The sequence below is a fragment of the Myotis yumanensis genome, unplaced genomic scaffold (assembly GCF_028538775.1).
Source record: "Myotis yumanensis isolate MYYU_CA2020_CCGP unplaced genomic scaffold, mMyoYum1.0.hap1 SCAF_7, whole genome shotgun sequence".
NCBI lineage: Eukaryota > Metazoa > Chordata > Mammalia > Chiroptera > Vespertilionidae > Myotis > Myotis yumanensis.
In genome coordinates this window covers 63,493,129-63,515,736 of record NW_027223758.1, presented here as the reverse complement: position 1 = coordinate 63,515,736, position 22,608 = coordinate 63,493,129, and the positions used below count along the sequence as shown (strand labels likewise).

Here is a 22,608-nt window from a genome sequence, read left to right as displayed (position 1 = left end):
CACACACACTTTTTCACTGTACCGGCCGTGCGTACTTAGACATGCATGGCTTAATCTTTGAGACAAGCATATGCTACTGGCAGGATCAACCAGGTAGTTTCACTCACACACACACTTTTAATAGTTGTTAAGGCTGTTGATACACAAGGGAAAAATCAGAACATGGGATACTGGATTTGATTTTAAAAAGAAGGCAAATAATAATACATGTGATAATACCACTTTAGTTTCACGGTCTGTGGAGATACATGAAAAAAGAAAGGAAAGGGGACAGAGAGGGGAACAGAGTCTCACATGGGGGAGAGACAGTGTCGAGTGAAGAAAAGGGGAAGACAGGAGAAAGGACAGAGGCAAAGAGAAAGACAGGGACACAAGAGAGACAGAGGGTCCCACATACCCAGCAACAAGGAAACAGTGGGTCATTCTGTAAATTGTATCATTTCAGACAATACTACTGAAACCTTAAAACTCCCCCCTCCCCCCCTTTTTTTTTTACAAAAACTATGTGCAACAGTAATGACTTTGAGTGGTCAGTTGCTAACAACTGAAGGCTACAACCTGCCTGGGCTGGGTGGGGACCTTAGTATTCACCGTGTCATTGTATGAAGCCAGTGAAACATTCTCATTGTGGAAATAACAGGACATTTATTTAAACATAAATGAGCAGTTAAAAGATGTCACACAAGACATTTAAAAACGATGCTGTTTGCACCTGTCCTAAGAAGACCCTAGTACTCAGAGCAAGAACTCCGGTGCTCTCGGCTGGAGCGATGGTATCTTTCCCTAAGCGCATGCTCAGGTGTACCGATCACCTGGGGCCTGGGGACACAGGCTTGGGATCTTGGGGCTCATTAGTTTGAGGAGTAATTTCCAAAGGTGATGTTACAAAGGGTATATTCATTTAAAACATGTTACACTACTTAAGTGCTTAATGATCTGACATCCACATTTGGTTTTAAACATTTCATTTTATGATATAAACATTGCTAAATAAGAGAGAATGCATCTCAAATCCATACAGGCATTTGGCAACTATCAAAGTTATAATCAAAATATAGTATTTATTTATTTAAGTATAGTTGGTATGCGATACATTATTTTTGGGTGTACAATATAGTTATTTGACTTTGTGATCACCACACTAAGGCTAGTAATCATCTGTCACCATGCAAATTTATCACAATCAAAACATACAATTCTGAATGTCAGCAAATCATTATATATACATGTTGTAAATATAAATATAATTCATTCATCTTTGAGGAACTGGATTAGTGTTTGCCTTCCATTGTAAAGGTAAGAGAAGACTGGAGAAAACTTAAATAGTAACTACTTTAAAGAAGAAAGGATGGGCCTGGAGAGCATCATGCTAAGCGAAATAAGCCAGTAGGAGAAAGATAAATATCACAAGATCTCACTCATTTGTGGAATATAATGAACAACATAAACTGATGAACAAAAATAGAGCCAGAGGAAAAAAATATTTTAGAATATAATAGAAGTAATTGTTATTTGCAGATTTTTAATATTTTCTACAACTTTTGTGATATTATACTATGTTAGTACAGTTTTGGTAATATTATATTTAAAATCTTTTTTTCTTGAAATATTAATGTTTATTGCATGTAACATTATTGTATTTAAAATAGTTTTTCTTTTTTTTTAAAATATATTTTATTGATTTTTTACAGAGAGGACGGGAGAGAGATAGAGAGTTAGAAACATTGATGAGAGAGAAACATCGACCAGCTGCCTCCTGCACATCTCCTACTGGGTATGTGCCCACAACCAAGGTACATGCCCTTGACCGGAATCGAACCTGGGACCTTTCAGTCCGCAGGCCGACGCTCCATCCACTGAGCCAAACCGGTTTCGGCTAAAATAGTTTTTCTTGATATATTAATGTTTATTGCATGTAACATTATTATATTTAAAATAGTTTTTCTTGAAATATTAATGTTTATTGCATGTAACATTATTATATTTAAAATAGTTTTTCTTGAGATATTAATGTTTATTGCATGTAACATTATTATATTTAAAATTGTTTTTCTTGAAATAGTAATGTTTATTGCACAGAAAAAAATAAATAAAATTTGATTTACATTAAAAAAAAAAAAAGGAAGAGAATTATTGGCTGGTTAGGGGAAGGGCCTATTGAGGTCCAACTCAAAAAGCTGAACTTCCATCGGGTTTGCTGAATGAGAAGTGCAAGAAGCCCTCCTGTGACATTCTATTATCCACCCCAAAGGTCTCAGCCTCTCTCAGAAATGTCACACGGACCCAAAGGTGTGAGTGTCACAAGCCTGTTTTACATGTTTGTTGTTGAAGACTGTATTAGCTCATTATAGATTTGTTATAGGAAAGTATTTGTTATACTTTCCTATACAAATCATACAGGGTGGGGCAAAAGTAGGTTTAGAGATGTAGTATTATTTATTTACTAGAGGCCCAGTGCACAAAAATTCGTGCACTCAGAGGAGTCACTCAGCCTGGCCTGTGCCCTCTCGAAGTCTGGGACCCCTCGGGGGATGTCCACCTGCTGGCTTAGGCCCCCTCCCTGGGGGATCGGGCCTAAGCTGGCAGTCAGACATCCTTCTGGCAGCCTGGGAGCCCTCGGGGGATGTCCGATTAATGGGGGAGCAGACCTAAGCCATTAGTCTGACATCCTTAGCACTGCTGTAGAGGTGGGAGAGGCTCCTGTCACCGCCGCTGTGCTGGCCAGCCATGAGCCAGCTTCTGGCTGAGCAGTGCTCCCCCTGTGGAAGCACATTGACCACCAGGGGGCAGCTCCTGCGTTGAGTGTCTGCCCCCTGGTGGTCAATGCGCATCATAGCGACCGGTCATTCCTGGTTGTTCTGCCGTAACGGTCAATTTGAATATTACCCTTTTATTATATAGGATTATTGTATTATTTTCCATACAAACAACTGTAAGCCTATTTTTGCCCCACCCTGTATATTTCTTGTAGAAAATTTAACTTACTTGGGTTATAACATTTACCCCAGTGCTGTGTGATTCATTCGCTAACTCTTTCTCTCCCTCCAGCTCTATGTAATATTTGTTCACAGCTGGTCCAAAACACTGGGCCTTTGTGCTTTGCCTTTCTCTGAGTGGGCCTGTTTCCAAAAACTATGTATCCGATTCTGACAGCATCAATTGTAAACTCCACAGGAAGCTTGTGTCTTTGACAGCACTGTCCAAAAGCATTATGAAGCATATTAAACAATTAAGTCATTCAAGAAATGAAACCTTGTATACTGTAAAGAAAACATTTTTTGACTGCAAAGAGTTAAAATTAGGTCAGTCCAAAAAAGTGATGTAATATAAATCAAAAGCCTTAAGGATGATATCTCTTTAAGCAGTTCTAGTAGGAATTTATCTGAAGAGGAAAGCAAAAGCCAGAGAGATGTAAAAAGCTACCAGGTCTATGCAGTATTATATATAACTAGAGGCCTGGTGCATGAAATTTGTACACTGGTGGGGTCCCTAGGCCTGGCCAGCAATCAGAGCCTATCGGGGCTGTCTCAACCCAGTCCCAATCGAGGCCAGGCTGGCTGGGGCCTTCTGGCTGCCAGCTGCTAGCTGCCAGACAGGACCTGCGAGATGGGAGGAGGGATGGGAGGAGGGACCGCGGAGGTTTGCCGGCTGGGGGGAGGGACCAGGGGAGGTTGACTGGCCATGGGAGAGTGTCTGTGGGAGTGCACTAACCACCAGGAGGCAGCTCCTGCATTGAGCGTCTGCCCTCTGGTGGTCAGTGCATGTCATAGCGATTGGTCGACCAGTTGTTCCAATTGTTCTGGTTGTTCGGTCGTAATGGTCGCTTAGGCTTTTATATAGATAGATAGCAAAACCCTGAATGTCTACAATAGGCAGTTTGTTAATGAGTAATAGGATACCATATGATGAATACTATGTAGCCATTAAAACTCAGGTTTGTAGAAGCATATTTATTAAGTGAAAAAAATTTGGAGTAAGTTTAGAAGGCAGGGTGTAAATCAGTAACTAAGATCCCAATGCAATAAAAATGGGTATGCTTGCCTAGAAGATGCTGGAAGAATATCACCAACGGTTTGTAGTGTTTATCTCGGGGGTGTGGGACTACAGAAGGATTTTATTTTCTTTCATGATACTTTTCTATATTAAAAAATAAAAAATTCTACAATTAAACCTGTGTACTGTTGTCACTTTAAGTAACATGTTGTTGGTGCTGGGGGTCAGTTATCACTGGCTTCCTGCTTATATGCTCATCTCTAAATAGGTGACATGGCAGAATTAGTTAATGGGATAGAAGAAAATGGTTATTTTCCCTCTGAGGCAATAATATTCTCCATTCAGGGGACTGATTTGGTGTCTGTTAGGTGATGAAGCTTAGAAGAACCTCATAGTTGAGGCCTCCATGCCTGCAGGAACCAGCTGCCACCATCCTGGTCACCTGAAGCTAATGGAATGGAAACTGTTTTATTTTACCCCTCACCCACGGGTGAGAACATTTATCCGTAGAGAAGGCTGTTCTCCTCACTGAAACCTGATGAGATCCAAAGAACCCACGTGAAATTCAGGTCTTCAACAGAGGGCCATGCTTCTCGGCCATGGGACAAAGTGTCAGGAGCAATAGGCCAGGCCGGTAGCAGATTCAGCTGCTATCCAGGTGGCCAGATGCACAGAGAGAGGGCCTAAGCATCATAGTTTCAAGGAAATAGCTAACAAAATCTAAACTTTTCTCATAATGGAATTGATATTATTTTAAGTACAAAGCCTTTCATTATATCTGCTCTCATGTCACTGTCCTTAAATCTGTAGTTTAGCATTAATAATACTTGGTAAAAATATGCACGTTATTGATAAATTATTTTAATCTATATTGCACTAAACATAAATTTGAAAAAGTTATTTTTTCCTGAGATGGGCACAAACATTGTTAGATGCTTCTTTATGTATGACTTAGAATTTTTTTAAAATTGAAATGAAATTCACTTAATACTAGAGGCCCGGTGCATGAAAATTCATGCACTGGAGGGGGGTCCCAGCCTGCCCCGTCACAGTCTGGGAGCCCTCAGGGGCAGGAGGCGACCCGGCGATCAGGGAAAGGTGACTCCCCCATCACACCTCTGCTGCTGCCACTGCCGGCAGCGCAAGCCTCGGCCGGCCCGGGTTACCTGAGCTTCGGGCGGCCCTGGGTGGCTAGGCAGCCGCTATCTGAGGCTTGCCTGTACCTTGGGCCGGCCCTGGCTGGCTGGGGGACTGAGGGCAGGTCCGGCTGCACTGTGTGCCTGCCGCACCCCCTGTCTGGGCTGAAAGTACTGGGGGACTCCGGCAGGGCTGAGGGGACTGGGCACCGCCATCTTTGTGATGGTGTGATGGTCAATTTGCATATTCCCTCTTTATTAGATAGGATAAAATTAATCACCTTAAAGTGTGCCAGCATCATGAATATAGTCACAGAATTGTAACCACCACTTCTACTTCATTCCAAAACATTTTCATTGGTCCAAGAGAAAATCTCATGCCCATTGAATAGTAAACCTCCATTCTTTCCTCCCTCAATAGTGGGTAACCATTGACCTGCTTTCTGTCTCCATGGATTTGCCTATCCTGAATATTTTACATAACTGGGATCACACAATACTTGGTCTGTGTGTCTCGTTTCTTTCACTTCGCATAATGTCTTCAAGCTTCACCCATACTTTAGCACATAAGCACTTTATTCCTTTTTTGTGGCTGAGTAATATTCCACTGTATTATATACCACATTTTGTTTATCTATTCATCCGTTGGTGGACATTTGGATTTTCCCCACATTTTGGCTATTGTGAATAGTGCTGCTATCAATATCAGTCTACAGATATCTGCTCAATTCCCTGCTTTCAATGACTTTGGAACTGCTGAGTCATAGGATAGTTTTATGTCTAACTTTTTGAGAAAACACCAAACTGTTTTCCACAGTGGTTGCACCATTTTATATTCCCACCAGCAGTAGATGAGGCTTCCAATTTTTCCATATTCTTACCAACACTTGTTATTTTTAGTTTTTTAAAATAAAAATTATAGCCATCCTAGTAGGTGTAAAGTGATATTTGTGGTTCTGATTTGCATTTCCTTCATGGCTAATGATGCTCAGCATCTTTTCAAGTCCTTGTCGTCCAGCTGCATTTCTCCTATGGAGAGTTTATCTATTCAAGCCCTTTGCTCATCTTCAAATTGAGCTGCTTGTCTCTCTGTTCTTCGGTTGTAAGAGTTCTTTATATATTCTGGATACGAGGCCTTTATCTGATACATGATTTGTAAATATTTCTCCCATTCTATGGGTTGTCTTTCACTTTCTTGATAATGTCCTTTGATGCACAAAAGTTTAAAATTTTGATAAAGTCCATTTTATTTGATTTTGTTCTTGTTGCTTAAGCTTTTGGTGTCATATCCAAGAAATCCAAGGTCATGAAGATTTATCCCTATTTTCTTCTAAGAGCTTTATAGTTTTAGTTCTTATAGTTAGGTCACTGATCCATTTTGAGTTAATATTTTTATAGAGGGTGAGGGTATGAATGTTATTTAGAGTTAGTTTGATCTGGATTATTTTTCAAATTCACATGAATTTTTGTTGGAAAATGACTATTTCAATGCTAATACAAGTTGTTACTACATAAACATAAAACAGGGATTACTTGGCCCTGCCAAGGTAGCTCAGTTGGTTAGAATGTTGTCCTGATACCTAAGGTTGTGAATTCAATCCCCAGTCAGCACACACAAGAATCAACCAATGAAGGCATAAATAAGTAGAACAACAAACTGATGTCTGCCTGTCTGTCTCTCTCAAATAAATTAAAAAATTTTTAAATAAAATAAAACAAGTATTACCTCTCTCTCACAACTTGTTATCAATGCTCAAGTGTTCCTGAGTACCAACAACCAATCAATCAATCAATCAACAAATACACCAGCCTTGTGCTTGGTACCATGGAGGGATTGAGGAGACCTTAGTGAATGAGAAAAAGGTGGTCCCTATCCTCAAGTAGTTTGTACTTTTCCAGATTTTGTGCCCAGGACAAGGCAAGGTGCTGGGGAGATGGGCCACAAGTATAAACAATTCCTGTTCTCAAGAAGTTAACACTTTAGTAAGGAGACCATGGCTAAGATAGACCAAATATTAGAACATGCTAAAGGGCACTGAGTACTGAATATAATATGGTAACTAAAACTATGGTGCCAACTGGGAAAACCACAGGAAGTGAAAGCTGCAGGAATTTGGGAAAAGGCCAGATCAGTCCATTTCAAAACAGATTGGAAAGGTCTCCAAAGGAGGGGGCTTAAACTCAAAGAATCAGCAGGACACGGAGAATGAACACAACAATCAGGAGACTCTGAACAGACTGGCTTAACTGAGTGGGAGAGACCGATACCAGAAAGCCATGAGGCGATGGTGCCTCAGTGGAAGCCCTGGGAGCTCTGCACACTCGGGTTACTGTAGAGATGGTCACTGGAAAGCAACTTGAGTCCCAAGTCCTCTGTCTCACACATGCTCCTTTGTATCCTCGTAACTAACCCAGTGGAGCAGGAAGCTCCATAAACCACGTTGCTGCTGCAGGAGTCTGGGTGCTTGTAGGTGATTATGCCTATCAGCCAACCTGCTATTCTCTAACGTTTTATCTGAATGTATCACACGCACTAGTAGGTTACGTGTGTGTGTGTGTGTGTGTGTGTGTGTGTGTACTATATGAGCTTAGTGTCTTAATATTAAATAGTGTGGAGTTGGTTACAGTTTCTTTGTTTTTTTAAATATATTTTTATTGATTTCAGAGAAGAAGGGAGAGGGAGAGAGAGATAGAAACATCAATGATGAGAGAGAATCATCGATCAGCTGCCTCCTGCACATCTCCCATTGGGGATTGAGCCTGCAACCCAAGCATGTGCCCTTGACTGGAATCGAACCTGGGACCCTTCAGTCTGCAGGCTGATGCTCTATTCACAGAGCCAAACCAGCTAGGGCACAGTTTCTTTTTCTTTTTAAAAGCTTTTACAATGTTTTACTAAGAAAAACACCCAGGAGAGAAATCAGCTCATTTATTTCAAACAAACAAGCACGATCTCTTGATAATCAACCTTCTGTTTAGAAGGCAAAAAAAGTCCCTATGGCTTCTCTGAGCTCCCCTCCCGCCTGGATGGCTCTACGGTGCAACAAGGGAGTGGTTCTGCTGTGGCTACAGAATAACACCCAGCTGTCCCGCTTCTGTGGCTGGCAGCGACGGCACAAACGGACAGGGAATTTCAAAGCGACTGTGGCCACTAGATCTCTTTAGAACTGCAGCATCGCTTTCATGGAAACCCGCATTAGGACCCTAGCTTATGAGTCCATGCAAGTTCCCCAACAGGGAGCTGTCTCTCACGGCTACTCGAGACATCTCGGAGAGCCTCGCCTTTCAGATCAGAATGTCTTGCTCTGGAAGTTCTGAGGAGTAGTTTATTTCTTTTACTGAGCACTGAAGTAGTTTTGATAGAAAAATCAACAGGGTGCAAGACACAGAATTTTACACCATGTTAAATGCCAAAGGGTTCTCAGAGACAAAAAAAAAAAAAAAATCAAACATGTTAACAGACTCATCCCACCCCAGCATGTACCTGACCCCCTCTATAATGTTAAGAATTAAAGTAGGTTTTACAAACTCTTGGTGATCTGCAGAAACAATGAGGTCCCTCTCCAGTGTGAATGCAATACTATCATAAACAACAGCCCCCAAGGACACAGTGATGTTAGAGTGCTGGGAGCTGGGGATCACATAGGCACTAATGAACGCCCTGGAGAATTCTCCTGTCACAGCAGAGGTGTGGCGAGGTCCCAGGGAGGCACATGGCACAAGCCAGGGCTCCGGGCATTCCCATCCCTCCCCCCCTCTACCCCCGCCAAGACCCAGCACTCAGCTCCTCATCAGAGGAATGCTTGAGCGAATTATATTCAAACTGTTAAAATAATTCTCCTACTTTAATCTTTACCTTGCATATACCTGGTATCTCATAATTTTCAAAAAGAATACTTTTCCTGGGACATTGAAAGGCTCTAGAAAACCGAAGCCTGGAACTTCCCTAGAATTTTCTTTTCATTTTCAAGATCAATGACCTGAGCCTTCCCTTTTTTTTTTTTTGAATTTATGTATTTATTTATGTACTTATTTAATTGAGGGAAAATCGACATAACATTATATTAATTTCAGGTGTACAGCATACTGATTCAATACTAATGTCCCTATTTCAAATGAGCCTTTCTTTCTCCATGCACTCCCACACAGCCCAAGTATTCAGGTTTGTAATGTACTTCAAACAAGATATTTACTTGGAAACACGGCAGCATCTGGGGGTTACAGGCCACATCTTCAAACACTGGCATTTCATAACAAGGCCATTTTCTAGCTTCTGGATCTAAACTTTTCATATATTTTCTCAAAGTCAGAAGAGCATTATTTGTATAAGCAGCATGTAAAACTCAGTGTCAATTTGATTGTTTCCAAATTACGGTAGCAACTGCCAACATAAAAGTGGAGGTAAAATATAAGTAAGCTATAAGGAGAAACACAGATACTTTACTTAAAAAAATCCACTTAGAAAAGGATATTTTTGCTTATGTTTGGAAGCCACAGATGCATAATTGTATTATTTGATGGGTGGGAAATTGGTTGTGTATAGTCTTCCCCACCAAATATGCTTCGCAGGTGCCGTAACTTTGTGTTACCTGTACATGGAGCCCCCAGGGGAGCTAAGAAGCTGTGAAAAGAAATGCAGAAAGTGGGACTGCAAACCATCTTCAGGCAATGCTGACACGGAGGGGAACCTTGCTGGTGCCAGAGTTTCTAACAATTTACGCTTCTGCTATCACCCACTGTGCACCCAGCTTCAATGCATGTGAAAGAACAGGACAGTTGCTGTTTCTCATGGGTTCCTCAGTTTTTCCTGGGACTAGTGTTGACCAACTTCTTGGCATTCCAAAGCAGTGCCCTAGGACTTATGCTGCTGGACTTATGCCCGTAGCACTTAACCGCGCTCCAACTGGCCCTCTGCGCTTCAGCAGGTCCGGCTGGCTTGAGAGCAAATGACAGGCTGACAAAAGCAATGGACCTGCTCCAGGGAGCTGGGGCCCAGCTCTTGGTGGGGCAGGGCCTGAACGCAGACAGGTCTACCGGTGGTATTTGTGGTACAGGGTCCTCTTGATAACCAATCCTTTACATTTAGTTTATCCTACACATTCTGCTTTTAGGCAATAATACTGTTGAGGACTTTTAATGAATCAAGATTTATTCTGAATTGTAAATATAGAAAAGTTCATTTATTACTATGCTGGGAACTGTAACTGTAGCTACGTTGTAAGCCAGGACGTTTGTCCTGGTGACCACTCACAGGTAACCAGAAAGTTCCAGCTCGCCTCAGCACTGACAGGCACAGCGGGTGTTCTGTCATTACTGCCAACCTTGAGGGCGCACAGAAACCTCTGGGAGCTTTTGAAACGGACGGATTCCTCAGAGCTTCCCCTAGAACTCCCGAGTGAAGCCTCCGAGGGCGGCTTAGGGCTCTTGCTCGAACAGCCTCCCAGGTGATGTTGAAGCGCAGCCCGACCTGGGAATAACCCACTGAGCCCTCGGCCGAGAAGCTCTCAGAGCTGCCTGAGATCTGGAAGACCCGACTATGGGGATGGCTCCAGGTCCGATCACAGATTCGCTTATTGGGGACAGGAGGAAATAAAAAGGGAATTTTGCGGAAGGAAGTAGAAAACTGGCAATGTCAATGGAGCCAGGTGCTAAATCCACTTTGTGCCTTTCTTTAGCTCAGTGGTTCTCAACCTTCTGGTCCTTTAAATACAGTTCCTCATGTTGTGACCCAACCATAAAATTATTTTTGTTGCTACTTCATAACGGTAATGTTGCTACTGTTATGAATCGTAATGTAAGTATCTGATATGCAGGATGGTCTTAGGCGACCCCTGTGAAAAGGTCGTTCGACTGCCAAAGGGGTCGCGACCCACAGGTTGAGAACCCCTGCTAGCTGGTCCAAAGCAGGTTGCCATGATCCTATTAAGCAGATACTCCCTAAATACACATGAAAACTTCACTTAGTAAAATTCACCAAGCCAGAGAGATCTCAAATACAGGCAATCCTCCATCCATCCAATCAGGTTTATGGTTTTTAGTTAAACGATGGCTGAAATGTTCTACATCCACCCCTTATAGGTCAATGATGCAAAGATTCAGTACTGATACAATCAGATGATGCTGTAAATGCTGAGAACAGCTTCAGCCCATCGCACTGAAGGTCAGATTGTTGCTCCCAGGCACAAGAGCTGTTGCCAAAAAAGCGATGTTATTGGCAGAGACTTTAGCTCTAATATAGGTACATTTTAAGGAGACATAAAATTCATTGTCTTGAAATTTGTACAGAATAGGCTTTTGCTATTGTCAGATTCTTATTTTTTCTTTATATTGTTGTCAAGGGAAGTGGAGACAATTTTAAACTAGCATTTTGTTCAATCTTGTGGCCTCTTGATTTTTAGTTTTCCATGAGTGTTGGCCTGACCTTCCTAATTAGACCATCAGCCCTAGAGCAGGGATTATTCAAAAACCTTTTTCATCCCTCTGTGAACCCCTACCCCAAGTCCTTGAATATGGCTGAGCTAAGCGAACATATGCTGAATAGTTTCATAAGCGTGGGATGTATAAAGGTGAGGTAAATTAATAGAAAGTATGAAATGATGTTCATAAAAACATAAAAAGATTTAAATGAAATTTTGAGAAAACCTAGCCCACTACACTTCTTTCATCACAGGTAAAAGAATCATTACCACATACTATTTCTCATTCAGCTCTGATCCCCAAATTGGATTTGTTTTCAGTGGAAGGAAGTTCTAGAGCCCAAAGGGATAGGAAAAATCAATGAGTTTTCATTCGCCTTTCATATCCTCCTCTGTATTTCAGTTATTTGGGGTCTTTGAGTAAAACTGCTCTGTGAGGACCTCATCCTAGTCAGCACGGTCTCTCCTCGAGCTGTATTCCCCTTGAGAATGGGCACTGCATGCTAGCACACGGGATTTTAAGCTGCAGTGAGCACACCAAAGGCCAATGAGGTAAACTACCTTTCCTCCTGATTTCTGAAAGTCAGAGTTCCTCACCCTGATTCTGATAATACACTTCACAGGCAGGAATAACAAAGGAGGGGCAGGCCCACTTTTCTTCTCTCTCCTTTTCAGAACAGGGAACAGTCATTTTCTTTCACTTTAATAATTTTCTCCCTTCAGAGAGGAATTCAAATGTCGTTCACTTGCCAGGAGAGTGGGAGGAGGTGGGTGGAAATCGTTAAAAACCTTCAATAACAGCTTGACATAGAACGAGCTGGAGGAGCTGGCGCTGTAACCCATTCAGAGCCAAAGACAATTTTTCATATTTGACACAGAACGAGCTGGAGGGGGAGAATTAAATCAGGTATCTGGTCAGAATGAGCCCTTATGGCCTCACACACACCAACCTGGACCCAATTTAGGGTAGACACATTGCAAAAAAAAAAAAATACAAAACCCTGAACGGAACAAAGCGATCTGCTTTTAAATTCATTGGCACTGACTTATTTTTATTTTTTTATTCTCTGTTGTTGAAAGTTTTATACATATGTCTCCTTTTTTCCCCCATTGACCTCTACCTGGACACTGACTTCTTTTAACGTAAGATAATTAATTGTATGCCAGAGAGAGACAACAAGAACCCTTAGGAAGATGGATGGGGTGCTCTCTGGGACCACGTTCCGAGGGCCAGCCCTCACTGGAGGCGCTGGGCCGGGGCTAGGGGAGAGGTGCGCTCGTCCTGGGCGCCAGCACCAGCAGACCCAGGCGCGGCTCAGCATCCATGCTTCCTCTAATCCTTAGGGCTTTAACATTTATATTTTCCATTTGTTCTCCTTGTTGGGAGGCTCGAGGCATACAAGCTAACTACAAAGCAGCCCACACCCCATCAACCCTACGACACCCACCCCACGTCTCCAGTGGCTCCCTAAGGGATGCCATCATGGGGAATGGGCAGAACCCACGTCCATCCACCAACTTATTTTAAACTCTCAGGTACACTCTCACCTTTTGGCTCTCTAGACTAAATTTCTTAATTCCACGGGGGCAAAATCTTGCTAAAAAAAACACCCTAAAACTGTCTAGAGGACGTTACTAGATTGAAGCAGGGGAAGAAATGGCAGAGAGGGGACGAAAACTGAGAGTGGGACTGATAAAAAATATGAATCACAAGCATTCCATACTTTGGAGAAACTAAAAATGTTACGATAGCTGGAACTTTCTCCCTTCAAATACTATTGTGCTAATTGTCTTCTCACTCCTAGTTTTAAATAGTAGCGACTGAGTAATGCCCCTTGTTGATTAGCCTTTTCCATCTCGAATTCTTTGTATACCATGAATCACGTATTTCCTCCCACTTTTCTGACTTCCTGTGTACAGGACACCAAGGCCCACGCAGCCTTCTCTCAATTCAACATGCACAGTGAGTCCCTTTACGGCTCAGAAACCAGGTACTGGCTTTGCCCCCCAATTCCACTGAGGCTGAAAAAGAATTATTTTTTTTCATGTATCCTATTCAGATTCATAATACAGTGCTTTTAAACACACAGACCAGAGCCAATTCCTTGGCTCAGAGTAAAATGCTAATTTGTGTGTTTTCAGTGAATTACTAAATGCCCTAAAAAGTACATGCATAGAAGACAGCGAAAAGAACAAAGTTACTCAATCTTCCTCTTCGTGAGCAATACATAATCATGTGGCTCTTTTTGGACAAAGGTGTCAATAATGTTTAAAAAGCAGAGGGTTAGGCTTAGCACAGCTTTTGGATGTCTTTGTGAAGGGGTGGTGAGGTAAGGTCTTGCAGCTGCACCTCCTGCATCTCCTGTACACACAGAGAACACAGCCGTCTGCACCACCACCTATAAATGTAGGAAAAAGCTATGCGGTTGAATTCAGTCCCAATGTCAGGCCAAGGTGAACGACACAGGAGACTTAGATACAGTCAGCTGGATAGGGTTCATGCCCATTCGCATGGACACCTTACCCAGTGACCTGAAGACTGAAAAGCATTGCAGAGAAGGTCCTATGAGAGCAAGAGGTTCTCGTCGGCACCTGGGGGGGGGGGGGGGGAGGGCAGAGACTAGTGTGCCTGGACCCTTGAGGGGGAAGCATGGTTGGTAGGCCCAGGCAGTGGCCACTCCTCCGTGAATGCCTCCCTCCAGCTAACAGGGGCTGGGAGGGCCAGGTGGACAGGAGGATTCCAGTGGGGCTCAGAGAAGCACAATGAACAGCCACAAATAGTGCTTCTCACCTGGCCCTGCCCCTGTCAGTATCACTCACGCTGAGGCTGGTTAAGAAGAAATCATTATTTCCTTTGCCCACATCCTCTGCTTCAGCCCTGCCTGTCTGACACGGCAGCCACTAGCGACAGGTGGCTTTTGAGCAGCTGACACGCTGTTTGCTGAAATTGAGATGTGGCTGTGTATGTAGAATACACACTGGATTCAAAAACCAGTGATAAAAAGGATTATAGGATATCTCATTAATAATTTCTAGGAATTGCACATTGAAATAATGTTTTGGATATACAGGAGTAGGCAAAAGTAGGTTTATAGTTATGAGTATTATAACTATACAATATGCCCACACAGTCCTTTCAATATCAATAAACAGAGTTTATTCTTGTATTATTACTTACTAATTATTGTATTATTTATTTGTATTACAATTGTGGACCTACTTTTGCCCATCCCTGTACTGTGTTAAGTAAAATATATTATTATATTTTACTTTTTTTTTTTTTACTTTTCAAATACGTGACCACTAGAAAATATAAACTTACACTCGCATTTGTGGCTCACATACTGGTAGTTCTATTTTCTGTGCTTGGTCAGTGCTGGTCTAGAAAATGCATTCATTACAAAGGGCTGCCCACAGCTCCATGAATGGATGCAGTCACTGTGAGGTCAGCAGATCTTGGCTTTGCAAACATGCAACAAAGGTCCCACTACCATGCCCATCTCGAGAGGAACCGGCTGGCCCACTGAGGGCTGCTGCTTGGGAAGGACAGGGCTGCACTCTGCACTTGGGCAGCCGGGCCCCAGGAGCAGCCTTCCTTCCACCACCATTTCTGTGGAACAGGGAGAGTTTAAAAAATACTTTTAAAACAACCGGGATATATACATTCATAATAAACAAGCAATGGGAGAGGCACCCACCTCTGGAATTCTAGTCTGATTAACTGCTGGGATGTGATAAAACTCACAGAATGACGGTTTGTTACTTTTACAGACATTGATTGATCTTCTATCATGTCTTCTGCATAATGGGACTCTGTCTTCATGGAGGTAATGCCCTCAGGAACTGTGTGCCAGCGGATCTTAAAGCACTGTCATCTATCACAATAAAGCTCAAAAAAATTCTTAGATTTATGGTTCTCTTTATTGTGTCTAATGCCCACACAGTCCTTTCACTATCACCTATGCAAAATCTTCCTTTAAGAGAGGGCAGAACACAAAGAAGAATATATGTTAATACATTAGAAAACTCGAATTTCTTTTTAATGGGGACTGCAGGTGGATAAAATTGGATAATGACCCATGGCCACCATTGGTCCTCTTCTGGTTTATTTTATTATTTATTTGTTTAATAATACAATGAACACCATGAACCCCCTCCTCCACTAGACATGGCCAATAACTGACTTTTACCTACGTGTTCATGCGTGTTCCCTCTCTGCCTCCTCTCCTCTGTCCTGTGATGATCGTTCTCTTCTCTTTAAGAAATTTTTTTTTTTATCAAAGATATATGTTTGCTGAAATAATACAGTGTTTAGTTTTCTTGTTTTTGAACTGTACAGAAGGGTATTAGATTACATATACCTTTCCAACACTTGAGTTTTTTCATTCAACATTAAAATACTGAGAAATCCATCCATGTTGTGGTGTGGTATAATTCATTCCTTGTCACTGTTTATACCTCATTGTGTGGGTATTCCACATTTCTCTATCCATTGTCCTGTTAGTGGGCATTTGTGTTATTTCTAACACAATGTTACTCATCAACACAGCCTTCTGGTCCCCCTAATTATGTATACAACACAAAGCAGTCTATCATTCTCACAGAATGTAAGGTTTATCTTCAAAGAACTCAATAATTAATTCGTTCATTATGTAAAATGATGTTTTTAAAGAATTATGCAATTAGTCAAGGAAATGTCTACAACTGCTCTTTTCTTTTTGGAAGCAATATGATGTTTAATTTTTCCATAAAATGCTGTGTTTTCTCCGTTCTTGATGTAGTACTGCTTTAAGAATAGATTTTTGGCCGAAACCGGTTTGGCTCAGTGGATAGAGCGTCAGCCTGTGGACTGAAAGGTCCCAGGTTCGATTCCGGTCAAGGGCATGTACCTTGGTTGTGGGTACATCCCCAGTAGGAGATGTGCAGGAGGCAGCTGATTGATGTTTCTCTCATCGATGTATCTAACTCTCTATCTTTCTCCCTTCCTCTCTGTAAAAAATCAATAAAATATTTATTTAAAAAAAAAAAAAGAATAGATTTTTGAGGGTGTGGGGTGTATGGAAGGAGGATGCTATCACATTAAATGTGCATATCTATTATAAGATACATGGCAATTTCAGAAATTCTGTATTATTTAAGGTTGCATAGTAAGGCTTTCTCAATCCTAGGCTGGGCTCCCTGGCTGGAGACACGAAAGAATTTTGAGTCGTTCAGAGCTGTAGTTCAATGGTCAGGTGTTCCAAAATCCATGTTTTTATGTGTAAGTCAGGGAATGCTTTATTTGAATGACCACACACATGGCATGTTGAATACAGAGTCAAAGTTGATTAAAAAGTATTTCCCCTACATTTAAATTCTTAATTTGAAAAAGCTATAAAAACCACTGGTATGTTTTAGTCATTTACTGGTTGATATTTAAAATTTAACTTGTAGAATACAGAATATCAATCCTGTAGTCACAGGCTCTGAGTGGGTTAAAATGCAAAGACACCTGGTAGGGGTAGCTATTAGTAGACTGTGTTCAGTCATTTACACCTTGTTTATTTATAGCTTCCTAAGTAACAGGTTAGCAATGAAGTATGTCAAAGTCTGTGTTTTTTCCAATTTGCATTGTAATTCAAGTCCCTTTCTGTGTCTAGTATTTGAACTTGGCCAACACTAATAACTCACATTAAGCATGTTTTTTTTTAACTTATCAAGTTTTTAGAATGCGTTCTAATTCATTTTTCAGAGCAAGTCCTTTAGGTAGGCCTTACTATTCCTATTTTACAAAGGCAAGGTGGCAAAGGTTGTGTCTGGCTGAAATTGACTCAACTCTTTTGAATCTGGGGCTCATTCCACTGCACTACACTTTACTGGGGCCAATTAGAATGGTTTTGAAAAGCTGTTTGGATAGAGGACCCATCCTCCAATTTACAGCTAAAAGATTTTTATTTTAAAGAGGCGAAAAGGTTCCTGCAACAAATAGGTAAGCACTTATTTTTTGAAGACCTTAAGTATTTAAATATCCAGAGTTAACACATCTTAAATTTGACAAAAACTTATCTTTTTGTAAATATTAGGGGCATAAAGAAGGCCTTATGTATTACAATTCAAGTATATAAACAGAATTCATAAGAGACCATGAATGTGACAATGCAAAATTCCTTTCCTGCAGGGAGTGGTTTCAAATCCCTATAGAATAATTTTAAGTAACAGCACATGAAAAGAAATTAAAAGATTAAAAATAGAAACTTAACACAGAGATATGTTTATACCACACCCAAGAAATGTAACAAAAACCATCTGAGACCCTAAGAAAGAATCCTATACAATAAAAGCCTAATATGCAAATCGACCGAACAGTGGAGCGACCGGTTGCTATGAGGCACACTGACCACCAGAGGGCAGACTCTCAATGGTGGAGCTGCCCCCAGCCCGCAGGCCCCAGGCCAGTCAAGGCAGGTGCCAGCGGGGCCCCCCGATTGCTGGTTGCCCCACAAATTGGCCCTGATTGCCAGCCAGGCCTAGGTACCTTACCCATGCACGAATTTCGTGCATTGGGCCTCTAGTCTCTCTATATAAAAGCTTAATATGCTAAGTGTCCGACTGTTTGACCATTAGACCAGTCACTATGATGCGCACTGACCACCAGGGGGCAGATACTCCAACTGCTGGGGTCCAGTGGATGGGGACTGGGCGAGAAGGGCCGGACATGCCCTGGAGACCTCTCATGGTCCCTTCCTGGCTGGCCAATCTCCTTCAGTCCCTCCCCCGCTTCTAAAATATTTCTTCTAATTAATTTCTTTTCAATGTGCACGAATACGTGCACTGGGCCTCTAGTAATAATATAAAATCCAAAGCTGTAAAAAGGTACTAACTGAGCTAATGTACTAGGTTCTGATGGTATATATAGCACAATAGCAACAAATTACTAAAGATATCTCTCATTGGCTTAGTAAGCTGCACAACCCTTCTTCAGGGGAGTGGAAAAAATAATCCCAGGTTACTATTTTCCATCTTGATTTTTCTTAATGACACACAATTAGGTTTTTACAATATGATGCAAGGAAATGAATAACACTGCAAGAGTATTCAAGTGAAATTGGCTGACTTTAGCAAAAGTTTAGTGGATAAACTATCCTTTGGGGCAGGGACTCTGGTTCACTGTCATTTTCCAGTTTCCTGGCTACCCTAAAGCTCACCTTTGAGGTGTTCAGAAAATTCTACTTGAATGAATGAATGATCCAATCATTCCCATACTTCTATTTCCAACTCCTGCATTTCTGCACCTGAAAGAAGTGAGTGACTACTAGATCTGATTGTTTGCACAATAGCTGGAGGAAGATCCCAGTGAAATAAGAGAACACCCTGATATTCCAGGTAATTTCCCTTTTCAGGCTGTTCCAGGAAGCTGAGCCTCTGCCTCACAAGCTCCTGCCAGCAGGTCCCTCTCTGTAAGGAAGTTTATCCATTAACTCATGGGATGACTGTTATTCCATCCTGCCGCCATCATCAATATCAACATAGGTGTAATGTGCAGTTATGATTTATAGTATGGATACCACATATTTGCAACCTATGGGAAGAAATCTAATAATGGCAATTTTAGGTGCAATGATAAACTATTAGGGAGGTACAGATTTGGTATCTAGAAAAGTTGCATTCATCATAACTACTCGTCATAATCACTTGCCTTCTGTTTGGCAACACCAAGAGACCCATTCTCCAACCCACAGTGTGCTTTTCTCCACTCCACTCACTGTACTGTGACTGGACCAGGAAGAGTTGGTTCCTCCATGACGTCTACATACTGTCTCTAGTTCTTTCAGCAGTCTCCAATTGTTCCTACTGGTATATATCTCCCATGAAGAGAACAGATAAGAACAGGTTCTTGAGAAAAGCAATTTTTACTTCCTTTTCTTTCTTTCTTGTTAATCCTCACCTGAGGATATTTTTCCATTGATTTTTAGAGAGAGTGGAAGGAAGAGGGAGAGGCAGAGAAACATTGATGTGAGAGAGACACATTGATTGGTTGCTTCCTGCACACACTCCGACCAGGGCCAGGGAACCTGCAACCAAAATACATGCCTCTGACTGGAATTGAACTCAGGACTCTTCCATCAGAGAGCCGATGCTCTATTCACTGAGCCAAACCAGCGAGGGCCGATTTTTACTTTCTATATGAATTTTATCAATGTACCTATTGCACCGATGAAGTAATACTTAAGTCATAATTCTACTGGTTCTCTGGGCTGAACAGCCTTTCAGAGATCCCTTGCCTCATGATGCAATAACAGCCCCAGATATTGAGTGATGTTTCTCAAGATTCTGTTGCTGGTGCACACCAAGGGGAGGAGAAGGTAACTCTTTTTGCAGTGTTTTTCTGTAACATCATACTGCCTCTGCAGATGTGACTACAACCTCTGAGGACTTGAATATGATCTAGTGGATGCTCAATCAGTTTGCAGTTAGCATTATTTTTTTAAGAAAAACACACACAGAAAACAAAACAGAAAACAGAACTAAATAGGTCTTAATATGAACACATAAATAACCTTGTCTATAAAACGATCAATGGGTTATGGTTCAGATATTCCAGTAAATTTAACTCTTCCTTGATATTCATCTATGGTCATCTGTTCCAAGGATGAAAATCATAGTGGGTCAAAAAGAAAACTTAAAAAAAAAAAACTGATTTGAGAAAGAGGAAGAGGGAGAGAAAGAAACATTGATTTGTTGTTTCACTTATTTATGCATTCATTGGTTTATTCTTGTATGAACCCTGACCAGAGATTGAACCCTCAACCTTAGTGTATCGGAATGTGCTCTAACCAACTGAGCTACCCAGCCAGGGCCAAAACTTCTTAAGGTTGAAAACGTTTTAACTGTCATTCCATTCGGCTTCAATAGTCACTATTCACTGAATATATGTGATGGGTGGTTATGAGATTCTCTTCCCAAATAGCATGTTTGTAGGCAACACAGTAACCTGTGGGAAGCAAGCTAGTAATGAGAATTTTAGGTACCAAACAAGGTGGCAGGAAGGTATAGAGATTTGGGGGCCCAGCGGGCAGCAGAGTGAGGGCATGAAAAGTGGAGCCCAGGGTCATATTCTGGACCGGAACCCACCATGACTAGCTGTGTGGCCTTCATCTCTGCGTGCAGTCTCCTCATCTGTAAGACAAGGACACTAACGGTCTCCCCTGCTGGGGTGTTGTGAGGACTAAGTGAGCCCTCTGGGAAGGGGGAAGTCCATGCCAACCTTGAGAACATATGTGGGTGCCCATCCAGTTTACCTACATGATTTTGATTAAACAACTTGCAAAAAAGAGCGTGAAAAAGGCATTAAAAAAAAGTCAAAGTGCTTATTATATCAAAGGCAGAGGGTAGGCTATTCTCTCATCTCATGACACTGTAGGAGGGAAGCCTCTTTTCCTCAGCATGCTCTGCAGTCCAACTGCACTGTTCAGATGAAGATGCAGCTTAGAAGATTACTCTCTCCCTCTGCGTATAAGCCTTTTGTAAAGTTTTCATGACAGGCAGCATGTGTTTGCTGTATTCTGAACATACGGCACAATAACATGAAATCCTGTTACCCAGGCCTTCACAAGCAGGGAAGGCACAGTATTGGCACCGTTCCTGAAGTAGGTCAGCTGGAACAACAGTGGGAATTTACAATGATTTTAGGTTGTATGTTTGAAAGCGGGAAGTTCTCACTGAACTTCATGTCATGTGACACGTGAGTAGTAAGAATACTGGTCCTGGAAGAAAGGGATGTCACTTCTAGTCATGATTGTGCCCTTAGTGTGCTGTGACCTTGGACAAATCCCACCAACGCCTGGGATTCTTGCTCCTCATTTGTAAAATCGCTCTAACATTCTCTGAACATATCCACACACATCATAAACTTATTTTTTAAAAGAGGACCAAGTGAAAGAGAGTGATAAAAAATGTATTTGCACCCTAACCAGTTTGGCTCAGTGGATAGAGCATCGGCCTGAGGACTCAAGAGTCCCAGGTTCGATTCTGGTCAAGGGCATGTACCTTGGCTGCAGGCACATCCCCAGTGGGGAGTGTGCAGGAGGCAGCTGATCAGTGTTTCTCTCATCGATGTTTCTAACTCTCTATCCCTCTTCCTTCCTCTCTGTAAAAAATCAATAAAATATATTAAAAAATGTATTTGGACTTCTGATTCCTAATGTTGAGGAAGAGTTAAATGGCTTTTTATGTCGATACAACCTTTATGATTTATTTATGTTTGGGGCTACATTTTTGGGTTGATCTCCTGGTATGCACAAATGACTATTTAGCATGAAGGGTAGAGAAGTTTAACAAATGGGAAACCGGTGCACAGAATGCAATAACAAATCCTAGTAATGAGTAGAAGGTAAATTTTTAACAAAAAAACTTTGAAGCCTGGCCGATGTGGCTCAGTGGTCCTTAGTTCTTATTGCTCTGCTGCTGAAAATAGTGCCCTCCCAGAAGCCCACTACCAGGTGTTATCACAAAGCCTTGGGTCTGAGCACTATAGTCCTTACAGATTTTCTCCTCTGAATGGCTACAGTTTCTAGTCTATCCCACACAAGTTAGCATTAATAAAGTACCTATTTTATTATTCATTAATTATATATTACTTATTACACATATCATGTTACATACAGCTTGTGTCTTCACTAACTCATAACTTTCTTAGTCTAGAATTCACAACTTAGGCTTTCTTTGTCCTAAGTACCGGATAAATACCTGACTGTAGCACATATTTCTTGAGCACAACTGTACTCATGCATTGCTCAACGATGGGGATACACTCTGAGAAATGCAATTTCGTCATTGTGAGGACATCAGAGTGTACAATTACACAAATCTAGATGGTAGCCTACTGCACACCTAGGCTATACGGTTATAGCCTATTACTCCTAGGCTACAAACCTGTACAGCATGTTACTGTACTAACATTGTAGGCAACTGTAATGCAATGGTAAGTTTATGTATATCTGAACATATCTCAACATAGAAAAGGTACAGTAAAAATATGGAATAAAAGATAAGAAATGATATACCTGCATGGGGCACTGACCATG

At 41.5% G+C, this 22,608-nt stretch overlaps 1 protein-coding gene across 2 annotated transcripts in view; it reads right to left on the bottom strand.

The window, feature by feature from the left end:
- GNAL (G protein subunit alpha L) overlaps nucleotides 1-22,608 on the bottom strand; it is a 101,188-nt gene that overhangs the window by 42,184 nt on the left and 36,396 nt on the right. The window lies entirely within an intron of this gene.